General features: G+C 59.9%; 1 non-coding gene across 1 annotated transcript; it reads right to left on the bottom strand.

Annotated features, from left to right (window-relative positions):
- Positions 1–3,471: 3,471 nt before the first annotated feature.
- Positions 3,472–3,590, bottom strand: LOC131861579 (5S ribosomal RNA). Its single transcript, XR_009360651.1, has one exon. It is a non-coding gene; the product is annotated as a 5S ribosomal RNA (ribosomal RNA).
- Positions 3,591–15,000: the final 11,410 nt, after the last annotated feature.

Raw genomic sequence — 15,000 nt, 5'->3', positions numbered from 1 at the left:
GGGCACCATGGCGTGCACGAAGTCGGAGCCCGGTTTGCCCCGGGTGCGCACCTCGCGTGCACCTTCGCCGGGGTGGGCACCTTGGTGTGCAGACCTTGGCTGGGTTGCGCGCCCTGGTGGGCACCATGGTGCGCACCAAGGAGCGCTCCGAAGTGTGCTCCAAGGTGCGGCCTGCACGAAGTCGGAGCCCGGTTTGCCCCGGGTGTGCACCTCGGGTGGGCACCTTGGTGCGCATGCCTTGCCTGGGCTGCGCACCAGGGCGGGCTCAAGATGGCACCCGCGTTCCTTTTTTTTCACTATCTTTCAAAACGGAAATTTTAAAATCTCATTTTTTTTTGCCTTTTTCTGGAAATTAGTGAAGGCAGCGCATCAAAGGTGCGCACCTCGCTGCCCACCACGGTGCGCAACGCCGGTGGGCACCCGGGAGTGCTTCGAAGTGTGCTCCAAGGTGCTGCGTGCACGTTGTCGGAGCCCGGTTTGCCCCGGGTGCGCACCTCGCGTGCACCTTCGTCGGGGTGGGCACCTTGGCTGGGTTTGCCCCGGCTGCGCTCCGAAGCGGGGTTATTGGAGCGCCGCCTCTTTTTTTGTCGGAGCGTTTGGTGGGGTTTCTCGCATTGGCTCTTCCGAGGCCCGGTTGCCACCCTGGCGCGCACGAAGTCGGAAGTAGGGTTAATTGCCCGGGTGCGCACCTTTGCCAGGGTGGGCACCTTACCTGGGCTGCGCACCAGGGCGGGCTCAAGATGGCACGCGCGTTCCGTTTTTTTCACTATCTTTCAAAACGGAAATTTTAAAATCTCCTTTTTTTTTTGCCTTTTCTGGAAATTAGTGAAGGCAGCGCATCAAAGGTGCGCACCTCGCTGCCCACCTTGGTGTGCTCTGAGGTGCGCACCCGGGAGCGCTACGAAGTGTGCTCCAAGGTGCGGCGTGCACGTTGTCGGAGCCCGGTTTGCCCCGGGTGCGCACCTCGCCTGCACCTTGGCCGGGGTGGGCACCTTGGCTGGGTTTGCCCAGGGTGCGCTCCGAAGCGGGGTTACTGGAGCGCCCCCTCTTTTTTTGTCAGAGCGTTTGGTGGGGTTTCTCGCATTGGCTCTTCCCAGGCCCGGTTGTTGGGTGCGCTCCCACCCTGGCGCGCGCGAAGTTGGAAGTTGGGTTAATTGCCCGGGCGCGCACCTTCGCCAGGGTGGGCACCTTGGTGCGCACACCTTGGCTGGGCTGCGCACCAGGGCGGGCTCAAGATGGCACCAGCATTCCCTTTTTCTCACTATCTTTCAAAACGGAAATTTTAAAATCTCGTTTTTTTTTTGCCTTTTATGGAAATTAGTGAAGGCATCGCATCAAAGGTGCGCACCTCGCTGCCCACCTTGGTGTGCTCCGAGGTGCCCACCACGGTGCGCAACGCCGGTGCGAACCCGGGAGCGCCCCGATGTGTGCTCCAAGGTGCGGCGTGCACGAAGTCGGACCCCGGTTTGCCCCGGGTGCGCACCTCGCGTGCACCTTGGTGCGCACACCTTGGCTGGGTTGCGCGGCCTGGTGGGCACCATGGTGCGCACCAAGGAGCGCTCCGAAGTGTGCTCCAAGGTGCGGCGTGCACGAAGTCGGAGCCCGGTTTGCCCCGGGTACGCACCTCGCGTGCACCTTCGCCGGGGTGGGCACCTCGGCTGGGTTGCGCGCCCTGGTGCGCACCAAGGAGTGCTCCGAAGTGTGCTCCAAGGTGCGGCGTGCACGAAGTCGGAGCCCGGTTTGCCCCGGGTGCGCACCTTCGCCGCGGTGCGCACCATGGCGTGCACGAAGTCGGAGCCCGGTTTGCCCCGGGTGCGCACCTCGCGTGCACCTTCGGCGGGGTTGCGCGCCCTGGTGGGCACCATGGTGCGCACCAAGGAGCGCTCCGAAGTGTGCTCCAAGGTGCGGTGTGCACGAAGTCGGAGCCCGGTTTGCCCCGGGTGCGCACCTCGCGTGCACCTTCGGCGGGGTTGCGCGCCCTGGTGGGCACCATGGTGCGCACCAAGGAGCGCTCCGAAGTGTGCTCCAAGGTGCGGCGTGCACGAAGTCGGAGCCCGGTTTGCCCCGGGTGCGCACCTCGCGTGCACCTTCGCCGGGGTGGGCACCTCGGCTGGGTTGCGCGCCCTGGTGCGCACCAAGGAGCGCTCCGAAGTGTGCTCCAAGGTGCGGCGTGCACGAAGTCGGAGCCCGGTTTGCCCCGGGTGCGCACCTCGCGTGCACCTTCGCCAGGGTGGGCACCTCGGTGCGCACACCTTCTCAATGTTTTCTTGCCTTTTCTGGAAATTGGTGAAGGCAGCGCATCAAAGGTGCGCACCTCGGTGTGCTCCGAGGTGCGAACCCGAGAGCGCTCCGAGGTGCCCACGAAGTCGAAAGTCGGGTTAATTGCATTGTTTTCCCCGGGTGCGCTCCGAGGTGCGCAACATCGGCGCGCACCAAGGAGGGCTCCGAAGTGTGCTCCAAGGTGCGCACGATGGCGTGCACCTCTGGTGCGCACGATTCGGAGCTCGGTTTGACCGGGGTGCGCACACCTTGGCTGGGTTGCGCACCTTTTGTGCGCTCCAAGGTGCGCACGAAGTCGGAGCTCGGTTTGCCCCGGGTGCGCACCTTCGCCAGGGTGCGCACCTTGATGCGCATGCCTTGGCTGGGCTGCGCACCTTGGTGGGCGCCATGGTGCGCACCTTTCGTGCGCTCCAAGGTGCGCACGAAGTCGGAGCTCGGTTTGCCCCGGGTGCGCACCTTGGTGGGCGCCATGGTGCACTCCGAGGTGCCCAAGATTGGTGCGCACCAAGGAGCGCTCCGAAGTGCGCTCCAAGGTGCGCGCGAAGTCGAAAGTTGGGTTAATTGTCCGGTTTGCCTCGGGTGCGCACCTTGCGTGCACCTTCGCCAGGGTGGGCGCCTTGGTGCGCACACCTTGGCTGGGCTGCGCACACCTTGGCACCCGCGTTTCCTTCATTTTAAATTTTTTTTTTTTACAATCTCTCAAGTGGGAAATTCTATAATCTCAACTTTTTTTGCCTTTTCAGGAAACTTTTGAATGGAGCGCATCATTGGTGCGCTCCGAAGTGTGCTCCAAAGCTCTCTCCAGCTGCGTGCACCTGCCCCGGCCGCGCACCCGGCCCCGCCCAGCTTCGCTCACCTGTCCCGGGCGTCTGGTGCGGAACCTTAGAGTAAGAAACATCACCGTGCACCTTGGCCAACGTGCGCGACTCGACCGAGCGCGCACTGGCCGAGGTGCACACCGATTTCACCTGGGTGCGCGCGCAGCACCTCGGGCGTACCGGGGTGCGCGCACAACGCCCGGGTTGCACCGTGGCCTGTGTGCTCGGGGTGCCTCGGGTGCGCGCTCGGTGTCGCCCCCGCGCGCGCGGTAGTGCGGGCAGCGCACCCCGGCCCGGCCCGGCCCCGACGAGAACGCAAACGGGCAAAAGGTTTATTCAAATAGCATTGCGACGCCCGGCGAAAAACTAAAAAAGGGTGCAACACCGGGACTTCCCGGGAGGTCACCCATCCCAGTACTACTCCGGCCCAAGCGCGCTTAACTGCGGAGTTCTGATGGGATCCGGTGCACTAATGCTGGTATGATCGCACCCGTTATGAGCTTGTCGCAGTGTGTACTTAGCAAACCGCGACCCACGTGCGAATCCACCCCGGCCACCCACCCCCGTCGAGGTGCACACCCTCCCTCGCGAAGTGCGCCCCGTTCGCCAAGTGTGAGCCCTGCCCGGGTGCGCGCACCTTGCTAGGGCGTCGGGTGTGCACCCGGCCCGGCCTACGTGCGTGCACCTGGAGGGGGCGTCGTGTGCGTGCAGTGTCCCGTCTGCAACGCGGTGCCCACACACCACCTCGGGCGCAACGACCTGCGCTCACATGTGGGCCGAGTGCACCTTGGTGCATGTTCGGGGCGCCTCGGGTGCACGCTCGATCTTGCCCCGGTGCACCAAGGCGCTCGGTTTGCCCCGGGTGCGCACTTGGTGCAAGGTGGGCACCCAAAATAGGGATCAAGCACCAAAACACAAGTTTCGGGATGCAAAATGGGACCCAAGGACCACAAATGCGTTCCAAGACCCATGATGGGTCCACGAGAACAAAAATGTGTTCCGAGACTTAATAAACAAATATTGGGTTTTAGGAGAAGAAACATGCTCTGATGCCCAAAACGAGAATCGACCCCGAAAAGGCCACAGGCCAAAAGTGGGATGCGAGACAAAAAAAAATGGGACCCGAGGACCAAAATTGGGTTCCCAGGTCGAAGACAGGGCAACCGGACAAGAAACGACCTCTAAGGCTCGAAATGAGTCCCGACGACTAAAACTTGACAAGAAGCACCCATCAGGCACCCAACTCGACACCCATGGGATGCCGACCCACCCGGGCTTCCACCTAGCACACCTTGGCACCCACCCACCCTCGCACCCAACCTCGCACCCAACTTAGCACCTTTGAACCCACATTGGCACTCACCCTGACCCTGGCACCTTGGAACCCACATTGGCACTCACCTTGACCCTGGCACCCACCTTTGCACTCACCTTGGGACCCACCCTGGCTCCCACCTCGGCACCCACCCAGACACCCACCTTGGTTCCTTGGCACCCACCTTGGATCCTTGGCACCCACCCCGACACCCACCTTGGCACGCAACTTGGCTACTTGCCACCCACCTTGGCTCCTTGACGCCCACCCCGACAACCACCCCGTGACCTACCCTGGCTAGGGTTGGTGCACACCCACCCTGGTGCCCACCTTGGCACCCACCCTATGACCCACCTTGGCACGCACCTTAGTACCCACCCCGTTACCCACCCTAGGACCCACCCCGTGACCCACCTTGGCCAGGGTGGGTGCACCCACCCTGGTGCCCACCTTGGCACCCACCCATCCTAGCACCCAGCCTGTGACCGGGCTTGGAACCCAACCTTGCACCCGCACCCGTCTTGGCCAGTGTGGGTGCGCACCCATCCTGGCACCCACGTTGTGACACACCCTTTAACCCACGCACCCTAGCACCCACGTTGGCACCCACCTTGGAACCCAACCTAGCAACTTGGCACCCACCCCGTGACCCACCTTGGCATCCACCATAGCAGTCGCCGACTTGGCACCCACCTCGGCACCCACCTTGACACTTGTGGACCCACCTTGCCACTCACCCTAGCATCGACCCATCCTAGCACCCACCCTGGCACCTTTGCACCCTAGCACTCACCCATCCTAGCACCTAACCTGTGACCCACCTTGACACTCACCCTCGCACCCACCTTGGAACCCAACCTAGCACCCACCCACCCTGACACCAACCCTAGCACCTACCCACCCTTGCACCCACCCTGTGACCCATCTTGGCACCCACCCATCCTACCACTCAACCTATCACCCACCTTCTCACCCACCTTGGCATCCACCTTAGCACCCACCCACACTGGCACCTTGGCACCCACCTCGGGCAAGGTGGGTGCACACCCACCCTGGCACCCAATTTAGAACCCACCGAGCATGTTACCCACCTTGGCACCCACATTGCAGCCCACCCTAGTACCCACCCTATGACCCACATTGGCATCCACACCCTAGCACCCAGGCACCTCGACACCCGCCTTGACACCCACCCTAGCACTGAACCTGTGACCCACCTTGGAACTCACCCTAGAACCCACCCACCCTGTGAACCACCTTGGCATCCACCTTAGCACCCACCCACCTTGGCACCCACTCTAGCACTCACCCATCCTAACACCCAACTTGTTACCCACCTTGGCACCCGCCCTCGCGTCCACCTTGAAACCCACCCTAGCACCCACCCACGCAGGAGCCCACCTTGGCACCCAACCTAACACCCACGCATCCTGGCACCCAACTTGTGACCCACCTTGGAACCCACCCTAGTACCCACCTTTGAACCCACTATATCACCAACCCACCTTGGCACCCACCCTATGACCCTCTTTGGAATCCACCCTAGCACGCACCCACCCTGGCACCCACCATGGAGCGCACCCTAGCACCCACCCACCTCGGCACGCACCTCAACACCCACCTTGGTGTGCGCACTGCGCCAACCTCTCAAAGACCCTATGTGGTGCGCTCCAAAGTGTACACCTTTGGTGCGCTCCAAGGTGCGCACCTTTGGTGCACACCGAGGTGCACACCAAAGTGTGCACCGAGGTGAGCACCAAAGTGCACTCCAGGGTGCACACCAAGGCGTGCACCTTTGGTGCGGTCAATGCAAACGAATTCGGAAGTTGGGGTCGATGTCCTAATCGCTGCTGCAGACTACACGTATGAGAATCGGACAAATAGCTTTATATAGGGGAGGTGTTGCGTTTGATGGGTCGACTCCCCTGGTTGTGTGCACTGCACCAACTTCAAAGACCCTGTCTTGTTTAAGAAGTCAAAAGTTGGGGTGGATGTCCTAATCATTGCTGCAGTCTACGCATGTATGAGAATCAGACAAATAGCTTATATAGGGGAGGTGTTGCATTCGGTGGGTTGACTCCCCTGGTTGTGCGCACTGCGCCAACCTCAAAGACCCCGCATAGCAGAAGAAGTCGGAAGTCGGATTTTGGTGAGCACCAAGGCGTGCACCTTTGGTGCGGTCAACGCAGACGAATTCAGAAGTTGGGGTGGATGTCCTAATCGTTGTTGCAGGCTACACATGTATGAGAATCAGACAAATAGCTTATATAGGGGAGGTGTTGGGTTTGATGGGTCAACTCCCTTGGTTGTGCGCATTACGCCAACCTCAAAGACCTTGTTTTCGTTAAGAAGTCAAAAGTTGGGGTCAATGTCCTAATGGCTCCTGCAGGCTACACATGTATGAGAATCGGACAAATAGCTTATATAGGGGAGGTGTTGGGTTTGATGGGTCGACTCCCCTGGTTGTGCGCATTACGTCAACCTCAAAGACCTTGTTTTCGTTAAGAAGTCAAAAGTTGGGGTCGATGTCCTAATTGCTCCTGTAGACTACACATGTATGAGAATCAGACAAATAGCTTATATAGGGGAGGTGTTGGGTTTGATGGGTTGACTCCCCTAGTTGTTCGCATTACACCAACCTCAAAGACCTTGTTTTCGTTTAGAAGCCGAAAGTTGGGGTCGATGTCCTAATTGCTCCTGCAGGCTACGCATGTATGAGAATCAGACAAATAGCTTATATAGGGGAGGTGTTGGGTTTGATGGGTCGACTCCCCTGGTTGTGCGCATTGCGCCAACCTCAAAGACCCTGCATTGCGGATGAAGTCGAAAGTCAGAGTTTGGTGTGCTACAAGGTGTGGTCGAAGGTGCTCACCTAGGTGTGCACCTTTGGAGCACAGGAAAAGTGCCCTCCAAAAGTGCGCACCTTTGGAGTGCACAAAAGTGCCCTCCAAAAGTGCGCACCTTTGGAGCGCAGAAAAGTGCCCTCCAAAAAGTGCCCTCCAAAAGTGCGCACCTTTGGAGCGCAGAAAAGTGCCCTCCAAAAAGTGCCCTCCAAAAGTGCGCACCTTTGGAGCGCAGAAAAGTGCCCTCCAAAAAGTGCCCTCCAAAAGTGCGCACCTTTGGAGCGCAGAAAAGTGCCCTCCAAAAAGTGCCCTCCAAAAGTGCGCACCTTTGGAGCGCAGAAAAGTGCCCTCCAAAAAGTGCCCTCCAAAAGTGCGCACCTTTGGAGCGCAGAAAAGTGCCCTCCAAAAAGTGCCCTCCAAAAGTGCGCACCTTTGGAGCGCAGAAAAGTGCCCTCCAAAAAGTGCCCTCCAAAAGTGCGCACCTTTGGAGCGCACAAAAGTGCCCTCCAAAAGTGCGCACTTTTGGTGCGCACCAAGGCGCTGGTTCGGTCGTTGCAGGCGAGTTCGGAAGTTGGGGTCGATGTCCTGAGCGGAGGTGCAAACTACACAGGTGTCGGAATCGGACAAATAGCTTATATAGGGGAGGTGTATGCTTCGATGGGTCGACTCCCCAGGTTGAGCGCACCGCGCCAACCTCAAAGACCCTACGGTATGGATGAAGTCGGAAGTTGGGTCCGATGACCGATTCGATTAGTAGGTATGCTCATGAGGTCGGAATTTGGGTCCGATGACCTGCCATGTGCAGGAAGGCGAATGTTGACACTGTGCGTTGCAAGGTGCACACCAAGGCGCTGGTGCGGTCTTTTTAGTCGAGTTCGGAAGTTGGGGTCGATGTCCTGATCGGAGGTGCAAGCTACACAGGTGTGGGAATCGGACAAATAGCTTATATAGGGGAGGTGTATGCTTCGTTGGGTCGACTCCCCGGGTTGAGCGCACCGCGCCAACCTCAAAGACCCTACGGTATGGATGAAGTCGGAAGTTGGGTCCGATGACCGATTCGATATGTAGGCATACTCGCGAGGTCGGAATTTGGGTCCGATGACCTGCCACGTGCAGGAAGGCGAATGTTGGCACTGTGCGTTGCAAGGTGCGCACCAAGGCGCTGGTTCGGTCGTTGGAGGCGAGTTCGGAAGTTGGGGTCGATGTCTTGATCGGAGGTGCAAACTACACAGGTGTGGGAATCGGACAAATAGCTTATATAGGGGAGGTGTATGCTTCGTTGGGTCGACTCCCCGGGTTGAGCGCACCGCGCCAACCTCAAAGACCCTACGGTATGGATGAAGTCGGAAGTTGGGTCCGATGACCGATTCGATATGTAGGCATACTCGCGAGGTCGGAATTTGGGTCCGATGACCTGCCATGTGCAGGAAGGCGAATGTTGGGACTGTGCGTCGCAAGGTGCGCACCAAGGCGCTGGTGCCGTCGTTGCAGTCGAGTTCGGAAGTTGGGGTCGATGTCCTGGTCAGAGGTGCAAACTACACAGGTGTGGGAATCGGACAAATAGCTTATATAGGGGAGGTGTATGCTTCGATGGGTCGACTCCCTGGGTTGAGCGCACCGCGCCAACCTCAAAGACCCTACAGTATGGATGAAGTCGGAAGTTGGGTCCGATGACCGATTCGATACGTAGGCATATTGGCGAGGTCTGAATTTGTGTCCGATGACCTGCCATGCGCAGGAAGGCGGAATTTGGGTCCGATGACCGAGTTGATGGCGTGCCATGCGCAGAAAGGCGGAATTTGGGTCCGATGACCGAGTTGATGTTGATGGCCCGCCATGCACAGGAAGGCGGAATTTGGGTCCGATGACCGATTTGAAGGCGTGCCATACGCAAAAAGGCGGAGTTTGGGTCCGATGACCGAGTTGATATTGATGGCCCGCCATGCGCAGGAAGGCGGAATTTGGGTCCGATGACCTGACATACGCATGGAGTCCGACTCGGGGGCCGATGTTCGATTCGATGACTTGCATTGTGGGTAAAGTCGGAAGTTGTGGTCTTTGACCCGATTCGATGACCAGACTTCGGCTGCTTGAGAATCGGACAAATAACTTATATAGGGGAGGTAGTGTTCTCGAGCATCCTCCCCCCGTGCCCGTTTATGTCGATTGATGCTGGTGCTCGACTGGTTGGAGCGCTCGGATGCAAAAATCTTGCACCAGGATTTATCGATTGTGATGGACACGGCAAGTCTCCTGATTGCTATGCAGGAGCTCATCGTGAATCTCTATGCGGCCTTGGTATGGACTCGACCTGCGGAATGGTTCGGCAATGGTAGTCGCTCCAACACGTCCTTGCAATGGCCACAGAGGTGATTCGACTAGAGCTCCAGTCTAGCTTTTGGGTTGCTTGGCGGACTGGTATAGCCGCGATCGAGTTCCGGCCATGAACGTTTTAGATAGCTCTTGGGCTTTCTGGGACGGAAGTCGGAAGTTTGGGCTGTTGTCCGATTTGATGACCATTCTTCGGATGTGTGAGAATCGGACAAATAACTTATATAGGGGACTGTGTTGTCTCACGCAGCCCCCTCCGTGCCCCTCTATCTCGACCGATGTTGGTGCTTGAAAGGGTTGGGATCGCTCGGATTTATAAACGTGCACCACCATTTGTCGAGTGTGAGGGACGCGGCAGGTCTCCTAAATGCTATGCGGGCGCTCTCTGAGAATCTCTATCCGGCCTCGACACAGACTAGTCTTGCTGAATGGTTTGGCACTGGTAGTCGATCCAACACGTCGTTGTTGTGGCCGCCTAGGCGATTCGATTCGAGCCCCCGTCTAGCTTTTGGGTTGCTTGGCGGATTTTGCCCTATCCGCAAGTGAGCTCGGTCCCTAAACGTTCGAGAAACCCGATTGCTATGCGCCGACTCTCTTTCTTGCGAGCCTCCATCTAGCTTTTGGGTCTCTACGGAACGGAAGTCGGAATCTGGGACCGTTGTTTGATTCGACGAGGCAGACTACGGTTGTGCGAGAATCGGACAAATAACTTATATAGGGGAGGTGTTGACTGGAGCATTCTCCCCCGTGCCCCTCTAACTCGACCAATGCTGGCGCTCGAACGGTGGTAGCGCTCGGATTTTCATTGAGCGCCAGCATTGGTCGATTTAGAGGGGCATGCGAGATTCCCGAATGCTATGCGAGGGCTCTAACGGAAATGTCTATTGGTTTCGGTATGGATGCAATTGCGAGTGGTTCGGCAAAGGTAGTCGTTCCGATGCGTCCATGTCGTGGCCAAATCGATAATTCGATTTGAGCCCTCGTATAGCATTTGGGTCTCTCGATGTGATTCCGCATTCCAGTCCCTTTGGGCACTGCTTGAGCCGCATCCCAGGGGGTTCCCTTCCCAATAATCTGCCTCGCAACCCGATTGCTATGCGGTGAGGCTCCTCGGCCGCCTCGGAACTATCTGTGTATCAGACGCATCGCGGGATAAGGGGTTGGCAACGGTAGTCGCCCCAAGCGCGTCCGATGCTTGGACCATTCCGAGGCGGCCCTGAAGCCTCTTCCGTCTAGCCGTTGGGTCCTTCTCGCCGCATCCCTCGCCTCGCACCCCGATTGCTATGCGGTGAGGCTCCTCGGCCGCCTCGGAACTATCTGTGTATCGGACGCGTCGCGGGATAAGGGGTTGTCACTGGTAGTCGCCCCAAGCGCGTCCGATGCTTGGACCATTCCGAGGCGGCCCTGAAGCCTCTTCCGTCTAGCCGTTGGGTCCTTCTCGCCGCATCCCTCGCCTCGCACCCCGATTGCTATGCGGTGAGGCTCCTCGGCCGCCTCGGAACTATCTGTGTATCGGACGCGTCGCGGGATAAGGGGTTGTCATTGGTAGTCGCCCCAAGCGCGTCCGATGCTTGGACCATTCCGAGGCGGCCCTGAAGCCTCTTCCGTCTAGCCGTTGGGTCCTTCTCGCCGCATCCCTCGCCTCGCACCCCGATTGCTATGCGGTGAGGCTCCTCGGCCGCCTCGGAACTATCTGTGTATCGGACGCGTCGCGGGATAAGGGGTTGTCACTGGTAGTCGCCCCAAGCGCGTCCGATGCTTGGACCATTCCGAGGCGGCCCTGAAGCCTCTTCCGTCTAGCCGTTGGGTCCTTCTCGCCGCATCCCTCGCCTCGCACCCCGATTGCTATGCGGTGAGGCTCCTCGGCCGCCTCGGAACTATCTGTGTATCGGACGCGTCGCGGGATAAGGGGTTGTCACTGGTAGTCGCCCCAAGCGCGTTCGATGCTTGGACCATTCCGAGGCGGCCCTGAAGCCTCTTCCGTCTAGCCGTTGGGTCCTTCTCGCCGCATCCCTCGCCTCGCACCCCGATTGCTATGCGGTGAGGCTCCTCGGCCGCCTTGGAACTATCTGTGTATCGGACGCGTCGCGGGATAAGGGGTTGTCACTGGTAGTCGCCCCAAGCGCGTCCGATGCTTGGACCATTCCGAGGCGGACCCGAAGCCTCTTCCGTCTAGCCGTTGGGTCCTTCTCGCCGCATCCTTCGCCTCGCACCCCGATTGCTATGCGGTGAGGCTCCTCGGCCGCCTCGGAACTATCTGTGTATCGGACGCGTCGCGGGATAAGGGGTTGTCACTGGTAGTCGCCCCAAGCGCGTCCGATGCTTGGACCATTCCGAGGCGGACCCGAAGCCTCTTCCGTCTAGCCGTTGGGTCCTTCTCGCCGCATCCCTCGCCTCGCACCCCGATTGCTATGCGGTGAGGCTCCTCGGCCGCCTTGGAACTATCTGTGTATCGGACGCGTCGCGGGATAAGGGGTTGTCACTGGTAGTCGCCCCAAGCGCGTCCGATGCTTGGACCATTCCGAGGCGGACCCGAAGCCTCTTCCGTCTAGCCGTTGGGTCCTTCTCGCCGCATCCCTCGCCTCGCACCCCGATTGCTATGCGGTGAGGCTCCTCGGCCGCCTTGGAACTATCTGTGTATCGGACGCGTCGCGGGATAAGGGGTTGTCACTGGTAGTCGCCCCAAGCGCGTCCGATGCTTGGACCATTCCGAGGCGGACCCGAAGCCTCTTCCGTCTAGCCGTTGGGTCCTTCTCGCCGCATCCCTCGCCTCGCACCCCGATTGCTATGCGGTGAGGCTCCTCGGCCGCCTTGGAACTATCTGTGTATCGGACGCGTCGCGGGATAAGGGGTTGTCACTGGTAGTCGCCCCAAGCGCGTCCGATGCTTGGACCATTCCGAGGCGGCCCCGAAGCCTCTTCCGTGTAGCCGTTGGGTCCTTCTCGCCGCATCCCTCGCCTCGCACCCCGATTGCTATGCGGTGAGGCTCCTCGGCCGCCTTGGAACTATCTGTGTATCGGACGCGTCGCGGGATAAGGGGTTGTCACTGGTAGTCGCCCCAAGCGCGTCCGATGCTTGGACCATTCCGAGGCGGCCCCGAAGCCTCTTCCGTGTAGCCGTTGGGTCCTTCTCGCCGCATCCCTCGCCTCGCACCCCGATTGCTATGCGGTGAGGCTCCTCGGCCGCCTTGGAACTATCTGTGTATCGGACGCGTCGCGGGATAAGGGGTTGTCACTGGTAGTCGCCCCAAGCGCGTCCGATGCTTGGACCATTCCGAGGCGGACCTGAAGCCTCTTCCCTCTAGCCGTTGGGGCTTTCTCGCCGCATCCCTCGCCTCGCACCCTGATTGCTATGCTGTGAGGCTCCTCGGCCGCCTTGGAACTATCTGTGTATCGGACGCATCGCGGGATAAGGGGTTGGCAGTGGTAGTCGCCCCAAGCGCATCCGATGCTTGGACCATTCCGAGGCGGCCCTGCAGCCTCTTCCGTCTAGCCGTTGGGGCCATCTCGCCGCATCCCCCACCTCGCACCACGATTGCTATGCGGTGAGGCTCCTTGGCCGCCTCGGAACTATCTGTGTATCGGACGCATCGCGGGATAAGGGGTTGTCACTGGTAGTCGCCCCAAGCGCGTCCGATGCTTGGACTATTCCGAGGCGGCCCTGCAGCCTCTTCCGTCTAGCCGTTGGGGCCATCTCGCTGCATCCCCCACCTCCTCGGCCGCCTCGGAACTATCTGTGTATCGGACGCATCGCGGGATAAGGGGTTGGCAGTGGTAGTCGCCCCAAGCGCGTCCGATGCTTGGACTATTCCGAGGCAGCCCTGCAGCCTCTTCCGTCTAGCCTTTGGGGCCATCTCGCCGCATCCCTCGCCTCGCACCCCGATTGCTATGCGGTGAGGCTCCTCGGCCGCCTGGGAACTATCTTCGTATCGGACGCATCGCGGGATAAGGGGTTGTCACTGGTAGTCGCCCCAAGCGCGTCCGATGCTTGGACTATTCCGAGGCGGCCCTGTGGCCTCTTCCGTCTAGCCGTTGGGGCCATCTCGCCGCATCCCCCACCTCGCACCCCGATTGCTATGCGGTGAGGCTCTTCGGCCGCCTTGGAACTATCTTCGTATCGGACGCATCGCGGGATAAGGGGTTGTCACTGGTAGTGGCCCCAAGCGCGTCCGATGCTTGGACTATTCCGAGGCGGCCCTGCAGCCTCTTCCGTCTAGCCGTTGGGGCCATCTCGCCGCATCCCCCACCTCGCACCCCGATTGCTATGCGGTGAGGCTCCTCGGCCGCCTTGGAACTATCTTCGTATCGGACGCATCGCGGGATAAGGGGTTGTCACTGGTAGTCGCCCCAAGCGCGTCCGATGCTTGGACTATTCCCACGCGGCCCTGTGGCCTCTTCCGTCTAGCCGTTGGGGCCATCTCGCCGCATCCCCCACCTCGCACCCCGATTGCTATGCGGTGAGGCTCCTCGGCCGCCTTGGAACCATCTTCGTATCGGACGCATCGCGGGATAGGGGGCTGTCACTGGTAGTCGCCCCAAGCGTGTCCGATGCTTGGACCATTCCTAGGCGGCCCTGAAGCCTCTTCCGTCTAGCCGTTGGGGCCTTCCCGCCCCATCCCTCGCCTCGCACCCCCGATTGCTATGCGGTGAGGCTCCTCGGCCGCCTTGGAACCATCTGTGTATCGGACGCATCGCGGGATAAGGGGTTGGCACTGGCAGTCGCCCCAAGCGCGTCCGATGCTTGGACCATTCCGAGGTGGCCCTGAAGCCTCTTCCGTCTAGCCGTTGGGGCCTTCCCGCCCCATCCCTCGCCTCGCACCCCGATTGATATGCGGTGAGGCTCCTCGGCCGCCTTGGAACTATCTGTGTATCGGACGCATCGCGGGATAAGGGGTTGGCACTGGTAGTTGTCCCAATCGCATCCGATGCTTGGACCATTCCGAGGCGGCCCTGCAGCCTCTTCCGTTTAGCCGTCGGGGCCTTCCCGCCGCATCCCTCGCCTCGCATCCCGATTCCTATGCGGTGAGTCTTCTCGGCCGCCGCGGAACTATACCTGTTATTGCTACTGCATCCTTCGGCTGGTAACCTCCTCTGCCGCCTTGGAACGTTCTCTTTGTCGGACGCGTCGCGGGATAAGGGGTTGGCACTGGTAGTCGCCCCAAGCACGCCCGATGCATAGACCGCTCCGAGTCGACCTTGCTTTCAGCCTCTCACATGCATAGACCTCTCTGAGTCGACCCTGCAGCCTCTCACGTTTAGCCTTTGGAATCTCGCCTCACAACATGATTGCTATCCTTGATGCATCCCTTGCCTCGAGCCCTGATTGCTTTCTTGGCTGCATCCCTCCTCTCCTCACAGCCCGGTTGTCATCACTGCTTCATCCGTCGCTTCATGCATTCTGGCTGCTGGGCCCT

The sequence above is a fragment of the Cryptomeria japonica genome, unplaced genomic scaffold, assembly GCF_030272615.1.
Source record: "Cryptomeria japonica unplaced genomic scaffold, Sugi_1.0 HiC_scaffold_26, whole genome shotgun sequence".
Lineage (NCBI taxonomy): Eukaryota > Viridiplantae > Streptophyta > Pinopsida > Cupressales > Cupressaceae > Cryptomeria > Cryptomeria japonica.
This window is presented reverse-complemented; position numbering and strand designations above follow the sequence as displayed.